Below are 8,260 nucleotides of genomic sequence, written 5' to 3' on the forward strand. Positions count from 1 at the left end.
AACACTGGTCCGGCCGGGTCAAGTCAAAACAATGATTTTAATGAACACACGTGTGGGAGATGAATACTGCACGCAGACAGCAAAAGATCTCTCCCCAAAAAACATACAACAACAGTTTTGTAAAAATCAGGGTATTAGAACGCCCCCTCATGCGTCAAACAGGTACAATATAATCAATGTTGACAACTTTTGATATAACAAAGGAACATTCTCTCCGTCTCGAGGGCAGGCACTGACTCCCCCTTATCTCCTGGAGCCAACTGTCCCTGTGAAGACACAACATGGCAGCTACAAGGTTCTGCGAATTGTTAGTTGATCTCTGACCTAAACCTGAACTCACTAACTGTGTGTGTGTCTCGACCTCAGCCTTCACTCCGTCTATAAGGACAGAGGCCAACTCTTCATGTGTGCAATAACCTAACTGAAATCATACATGTAATATGTTGAATAAATGCTCTAATCAAACGCCACTATTCAAAGCTTAATAAAGGAATATAAATGAATAAAGGATAACAATAACTGACATAGTATGTGTTTTGTAAGCGTGTTCTTTCTATAGCTCAAGATCCTTAGCACAATAGATTGTTCGGTCGCCGAACAAAGTTTCTGACCCTCCACTAGTTGACCGAGCCCCCCCTCTTTGGCAAGCACAAAAATACAATGCATGTATATAAAAATGATTATCACTGCACCTGTAATAGAAAATGTTAATATGGGATTATGACGATACCTGTAATAGAAGATGTAACATAAGGCCGACAGCCTAAAGAGATTCTTTAATGAGCTAACAATTAATGACGATGATTAAATGAAATAATGACTAATCATTGCAAATGCACACTACTTAAAGTTTGACAAAAGATATAACTGAATAAAAGACCATAAAGAATAACATGATATAAGTGTTTGTAAGCGTGTGCGGCCTTCCAGCTTGAAGTCGCTTTACTCAATGGATCAGCCAGACATCCCGCTGACTGTAGCTTTTAACCCTTATTAACTTGAGCACAACTCTGTAATGAGCACAAAACTGCAATGTGTGAAAATGATCACGGTTACACCTGAAACAAAAGATTATATGATTATACCAACACCTGTGAAATAAAGATTATGGTTATACTAGTTATAACAATCACTGTAATACAAACTTTAATGTAATGTCACTAGCTTCAATAAATGCTTGTTGTATGATTTCTGATGCAATAATAAAATAACAGTAAAATATCCCTTCTCATAACTCAGATCAGCCAATTCAAAATGCTAATTCAATCAACTCTGAGTTTATGGCTAGACTCAGTTTGTTGGCCCTGCACCTTAAAACTATTCCCTGTTTCAGCCCCATAAGGCGGACAGCTGAGCCCTGAGAGAATGGGGCCCCTTTATTCCCCGCTTTGCACTCAAATAGGTTATGATTGTGGATGGAACCGGACCTGCCGGTGAGAGGACCGGAACTCGGGCTTTCCTGGCCCCATCTTTATATATATGTGTATATTTACTCTTTATTCTCTTTCCCCCACAGATTAGGTGTATGTTATAACTTTTAGTGGTTTTTGTTTTTGTTTTTTGGGTTTTTTTGTCTTTTTTTTTGTTTGTTTGTTTTTGTTTTTGTTTTTGTGTTCCTTTTCAGACTTTTGTCTGCGTGTACTGTTAATTTGGAAAAGCACAAAATAAAAAGTTAAAAAAAAAAACAAACTATTCCCTGTTTGTCCCTCATGTTTTTTGGATATTGTTTTCACATCTTATGTCACGGCTAGCGGGGCGAGCCATGTTGAATTTAATGAAGCACCCAAGATGCCGACACTGCTGTGAAGTGAGTGAGCTTTATTGAAACGGTGAAGTGCAGTGGAGATGGCCTGTGCAGGAGCTAAGATAACCTCTACTGAAAAAACTAAAAAACTAACCTGAAACCTTAAACGGAGACACGGGGAGATAACACAGACGAACCGGCAACAAGCAGGAGAAAACAAAGGGCTCATATACACAAAAGAGCCATCAGGGAATGAGAAAAGGGAGACACAGCAGGATTAACTGGACACAACCAGACAAGGGGAAGCAAACTAGACACACTAACGTAGGACATGGCACTGTCAAAATAAAACAGGAAGTGAACACAGAGACACAATACTAACACAGTACAGAGGGAACACAGAAACCAAAACCTCAGAACTAGAAAATCTTAATCAGAATGAAATTGTAACAAAAGACAATAACAATCAAAACAAAAGCACTGAGTCCACAGACTCGGGACAGACATCGGCTCAAACTGTGCTCATAAATATTTTGTAAATCAGACTGTGTAGTTGTGAACTGAGTTTTGTAACATTGTAAAACAAAATATCTGAAAAGTTTATGTTTTTGCGTTCATTGATTTGTGTGTGTAAAAATGTAAAAAGTGTAATAAACATTAGAACTACTTTTGCTGACACAAAGTTTGGCGAGCACTGCAAGTTGTCCCTTTAAACCAGTCACTGATATAAAGAGAGCACCTTGTTCCAGGGCATCTGAGCATGGAGGCAAAGCTTTATGCAGGAGATGGTAAGAGCTGTTGGGACTAAAGAAACTGAGCAGAAAACTACAGACATCTGGAAACTGAGTTGTTAATTCTCAGTGGGATCACCAGGACTAGCAAAGCTTCACCATGACAGTCATCTGATTGACTGAACCCATCCAAACATCACTTCATGGACCTTTAGCTTGTGTCTGTGTGTGGACAGACATAACATGAGCTAATTATTCATTACTCCTCCACAGAGTGGAGCAGGAGAGAGCAGAGGTTTCCACTGGTCAGTCTGCACAGCAACATCAAACACACCTGGACTCTGTGGTTATGGTTTGTAGTACTACGTTTACATTTGTTCTTTTCAGTCACCTCTATGCTGCACTTTGTGGACCAGAGGATTGTCAGTGTGTCCAACAGAAATCAGAGTTTGGGCTCCATGATTTCAGTCAGATTGGGGTGACTGTAGCTCAGGAGGTGAGCAGGTCAGCTACTCGTCAGAAGCTTTGTGAATCAAACCCTGGCTGACAAATGTACTGGGTAACGTACTAAACCCAAGCTGCCCTCTGATGCATCCATCAGAGTGTGAAAGAAAGTATTTAAGCACAGAACAATGTGCTTGGTTGAATGAGGCATGTTGTATAAAATGCTTTGTGTGCACAGAGTATCACAGAGAGCTGTATAAGAACCAGTCCATTTACCACTGGGTAATTCATATAGTCTTCTTTTCCAGCGGCTGGAGGACAACATCACCATGTTTGTGAAGAACGAGCTGAAGAAGATCCAGAAGCTTCTGAGTCCAGATCACCCAGAAACTTTAAAGAGCCAGATGGAGGATGAGGAGATGTTTGAAGGTGAGGATGAAGATGAAAGAAAGAGCTGCAGAGAAGCATTTCTGAAGATCACACTCCACTTCTTGAGGAGACTTAAGCAGCATGAGATGGCTGACCATCTGCAGAGCAGTAAGAGAATTTCTCCAAATACTCAATATGCAGATAGGATTCATCCTTTCAGGGTACAGAAAGGCTGTGATATTTATTATAATTAATTCTTCTGAATTTCTTATTTTCAGAAATATTTCCTTCACTCTGTAAACGTAACCTTAAATCTGCTCTGAAGAAGAAGTTCCAGTGTGTGTTTGAGGGCATCGCTAAAGCAGGAAACCCAACCCTTCTGAATCAGATCTACACAGAGCTCTACATCACAGAGGGAGGGACTGCAGAGGTCAATGATGAACATGAGGTCAGACAGATTGAAACAGCATCCAGGAAACCAGACAGACCAGAAACAACAATCAGACAAGAAGACAACTTTAAAGCCTCACCTGGAAGAGACGAACCAATCAGAACAGTGCTGACAAAGGGAGTGGCTGGCATTGGGAAAACAGTCTTAACACAGAAATACAGCCTGGACTGGGCTGAAGACAAAGCCAACCAGGACATCCAGTTCATATTTCCATTCACTTTCAGAGAGCTGAATGTGCTGAAAGAGGAAAAGTTCAGCTTGGTGGGACTTGTTCATCACTTCTTTAATCAAACTAACCAATCAGGAATCTGCAGGCTTGAAGACTTCCAGGTTGTGTTCATACTTGATGGTCTGGATGAGTGTCGACTTAATTTGGACTTCAACAAAACTAAAATCCTGACTGAAACCACAAAGTCCACCTCATTGGATGAGCTGCTGACATACCTCATCAGGGGGAAACTGCTTCCCTCTGCTCACCTCTGGATAACAACACGACCTGCAGCAGCCAATCAGATCCCTCCTCAGTGTGTCGACATGGTGACAGAGGTCAGAGGGTTCACTGACCCACAGAAGGAGGAGTACTTCAGGAAGAGATTCAGAGATGAGGAGCAGGCCAGCAGGATCATCTCCCACATCAAGAAAGCTCGAAGCCTCCACATCATGTGCCACATCCCAGTCTTCTGCTGGATCACTGCTACAGTTCTGGAGGATGTGCTGGAAACCAGAGAGGGAGGACAGCTGCCCAAGACCCTGACTGAGATGTACATCCACTTCCTGGTGGTTCAGGCCAAAGTGAAGAAGGTCAAGTATGATGGAGGAGCTGAGACAGATCCACACTGGAGTCCAGAGAGCAGGAAGATGATGGAGTCACTGGGAAAACTGGCTTTTGATCAGCTGCAGAAAGGAAACCTGATCTTCTATGAACCAGACCTGACAGAGTGTGGCATCGATATCAGAGCAGCCTCAGTGTACTCAGGAGTGTTCACACAGATCTTTAAAGAGGAGAAACAACTGTACCAGGACAAGGTGTTCTGCTTTGTTCATCTGAGTGTTCAGGAGTTTCTGGCTGCTCTTCATGTCCACCTGACCTTCATCAACTCTGGACTCAATCTGCTGGAAGAACAACAAACAACGTCCATGTGGTCTAAACTATTTGATAAACCAAAACTCCAATCTCTCCACCAGTGTGCTGTGAACAAGGCCTTACAGAGTCCCAATGGACACCTGGACTTGTTCCTCCGCTTCCTCCTGGGTCTTTCAATGCAGACCAATCAGACTCTCCTACGAGGTCTGCTGACACAGACAGGAAGTAGCTCACAGACCAATCAGGAAACAGTCCAGTACATCAAGAAGAAGCTCAGTGAGAATCTGTCTGCAGAGAAAAGCATCAATCTGTTTCACTGTCTGAATGAACTGAATGATCGTTCTCTACTGGAGGAGATCCAACAGTCCCTGAGATCAGGACGTCTCTCCACAGATAAACTGTCTCCTGCTCAGTGGTCAGCTCTGGTCTTCATCTTACTGTCATCAGAAAAAGATCTGGATGAGTTTGACCTGCAGAAATACTTTGCTTCAGAGGAGGCTCTTCTGAGGCTGCTGCCAGTGGTCAAAGTCTCTAAAAAAGCTCTGTAAGTTATAAAGTTTTTATTATTTAATTTGGTTGGTATGTTATGGAAAAACACACTGCCATCAACTTCTGTTTTGTTTTTGTCAAAATCACTGTAATATAATCACTGTACCTTTATATACATGTGACTTATATTAATGCTGCTGCCATCTTGTGGCTAAAGTGTAATTATGTTATTGTTATTAGGGAAAACATTTTAGAGTAACATGCCAAATGAGTCAGCACTTTGGCTTTAGCTCAAGAAATCCTCATTTTTATGTCATCAGTTATAGTTGCATGTATTCATTATCATAATTTAACTGTTTAATATTGATGTCTTAAACAGATTTTACGTAAACTAGCAATTATTTTATTGATGTATTAAATACATACATCACTAATGAATTAACTATTTCAGTCATTAATTAAAAATGTACATAATCAATTAAAGAAATATATTAATAATGAATTATCCATTAATTTCATTCAAAATGTTTCATTATTTGTTTATATACAATTCAAATTAGTTAATTAAATAATGTAAGAGATAATGTTGCCGTTTCAGTTTCAGATTCAACTGTACAGTGCTTGTTAGACATAATGTCTTCTAATGTCCAGAAGTCTGTATGATGTGTTTCATAGTTTCTAACAAGCCTTTTAAACTTAAGTTACTGCATTGCTGAAACACCAACATCTGCTTATTGAACAAAAACAACCAAAAGACCACACATCTGATTTTATTTTAATTTTAATAGACTTCCAAAATTATACCAGATAACTGGCCTCAGAATATAATTGAATAAACATGTTTAAAAACGATAACCTAATCCTGTCTTGACAGGCTGAGCTCTTCAGTATCCACCAACAGCATCGTCATGCTGAGTCAGACGTTTCTGCTCCTGGTGGAAATACTCTTCCTCTTTCCACATTGTACCAAATGTTTTTAAATGTTAGTTTCAGTTTAAAATTAAAGATTAAAAAAGTGTAACACATATAAACATCAGATAATTAAGACAAGCGAATGGTTCAGTTGCACATGTGCTCCGCTGAGACATTAAACTTCAGTAAAATTATGCAGTTATGAAACAACTTTAATCTAAAACAAACTGATTTGCTCAGGAGCAAAAACAGTGAAGTAAGTGAGGGTAAGTGAGTGAGCTGTGCTGGTGACTGGATATCAGATTTCCAGTCATTAGAGCAGATAAGTGGCAGAACTATATTACTGAGGTACAAGTTTACTTATTTAATTGATGTCTGTCAATCAATCTATTTAATTTAAATGCAAATAGCCCAAATCCTTATTAAAGCATCAGGTTCACTTATAAAGTATTCTGTAGTTATCTTAGTGTCCATCGCCCTTCCCAACATGGGAATAAAGCAGCTGTGAGAGAATTAAACATTAATGAATCAAAGGTACAGAAGTGGAGGAAGCAAGAAGAATGAGCTGAGTAAAGTTTGACTTATTAAGTTTTGCTTAATGCGCCTTATAATCCAGTGAGCCTTATGGTCTGTAAAATATGGTGCGTTTGCAATACCAATGTTCACAATATTGGAACTAAATTATTTTATATTGACAAACATTAAACTGTGACCGTCACCAGGTAATGTGGGCGTGTTTCCTGAATAAGCAGCAGGTGTTAAACAGCTGACAGGTGAACAGGATGCATGCAGGTAAACTCGAGGGCCCTTCGAGCTGATCGGTGGTGTCGTGAGGAAAGTTTCAGCTCATTATTCATGTTACAGAAACACAGAGGTACGAGACCAGGCAGAAGACTTTCTGATTATTTGTTTTTAGTTAAAATAATTCCATTGTTGTCTAGTGATGGTGTGGTAAAGCTCTGTGAATGAGTCCAATTTTTCTGATCACACAAAGCCTCGTTTAACTGCTTATTATGAAGAACTGACATCTGCTGGTCATTTAATGTTCAGCAGCACTGCTGTGAGAATACCTGCAGGACAGGGGCGATTCTAGGATCAGAGCTTTGGGGGTGCTGAGCACCTGGAGAGCTGCCCAGCCAGGCAAGATAAACTTTACTTGTCACAATGAGACTTGTCACACACGACTGTGTTGCTAAACACGAGTCCAAAATCATCATCAAGTTTGCGGATGACACAACCATCATAGGCCTCATCACAGACAACGATGAGACGGCCTATAGAGAGGAGGTGATGGCACTGTACGAGTGGTGTCTGGAAAATAACCTGACTCTCAACATCAGCAAAACTAGAGAAATGATAGTGGACTACCGGAAACGACCAGTCAGAGAACACCAGCCCATCCACATCAACGGTGTAAAGGTCGAAAGGGTCAGCAGCTTCAAATTCCTTGGAGTCAACATCACCGAGGACTTCTCCTGGACCCTTCACACAGACACTGCTATCAGGAAAGCTCGCCAGCGGCTTTACTTCCTGAGGAAGCTGAGGAAGTTTGTCATGAACGCCAGCATCATCTCAAATTTCTACAGGTGTGCGATCGAGAGCTTGCTGAAGAGCTGCATCACAGTTTGTTATGGAAGCTGCTCTGCCAGCAGCCGTAAATCACTACAGAGGGTGGTGAAGGCAGCAGAGCACATCACTAGCATGAAGCTTCCTGCCATTCAGGACATTTATCTTCAGCGATGCCTCCGTAAAGCACACAGCATCATCAAGGACCACAGCCACCCAGCACATCAGCTGTTCTCCTTGTTACCATCTGGCAGACGTTACAGGAGTCTGTCTGCTCGGACTACAAGACTTACCATCAAGCAACTGAGTGCATTTTTTGGACAGAGATTCTCTTTTAAAGTGTATGTATAATACAGATACATAAAAATACACTCCAAAAATAGAAGAGTCCTTTCAATGTACAAAAGATTAATTATAAAAATTCTAAAAATGGAGGCAACTGTGCCTATGGTACAATGTATGAAAAGATT

General features: G+C 40.7%; 1 long non-coding RNA gene across 1 annotated transcript; it reads left to right on the forward strand.

The window, feature by feature from the left end:
* The first annotated feature begins 1,940 nt into the window (after window positions 1-1,940).
* LOC109200243 (uncharacterized) lies at window positions 1,941-3,592 on the forward strand. The gene is made up of 3 exons (XR_002060431.2): window positions 1,941-2,827; window positions 3,228-3,456; window positions 3,567-3,592. It is a non-coding gene; the product is annotated as an uncharacterized LOC109200243 (long non-coding RNA).
* Window positions 3,593-8,260: the final 4,668 nt, after the last annotated feature.

The sequence above is a fragment of the Oreochromis niloticus genome, linkage group LG3 (genome assembly GCF_001858045.2).
Source record: "Oreochromis niloticus isolate F11D_XX linkage group LG3, O_niloticus_UMD_NMBU, whole genome shotgun sequence".
NCBI lineage: Eukaryota > Metazoa > Chordata > Actinopteri > Cichliformes > Cichlidae > Oreochromis > Oreochromis niloticus.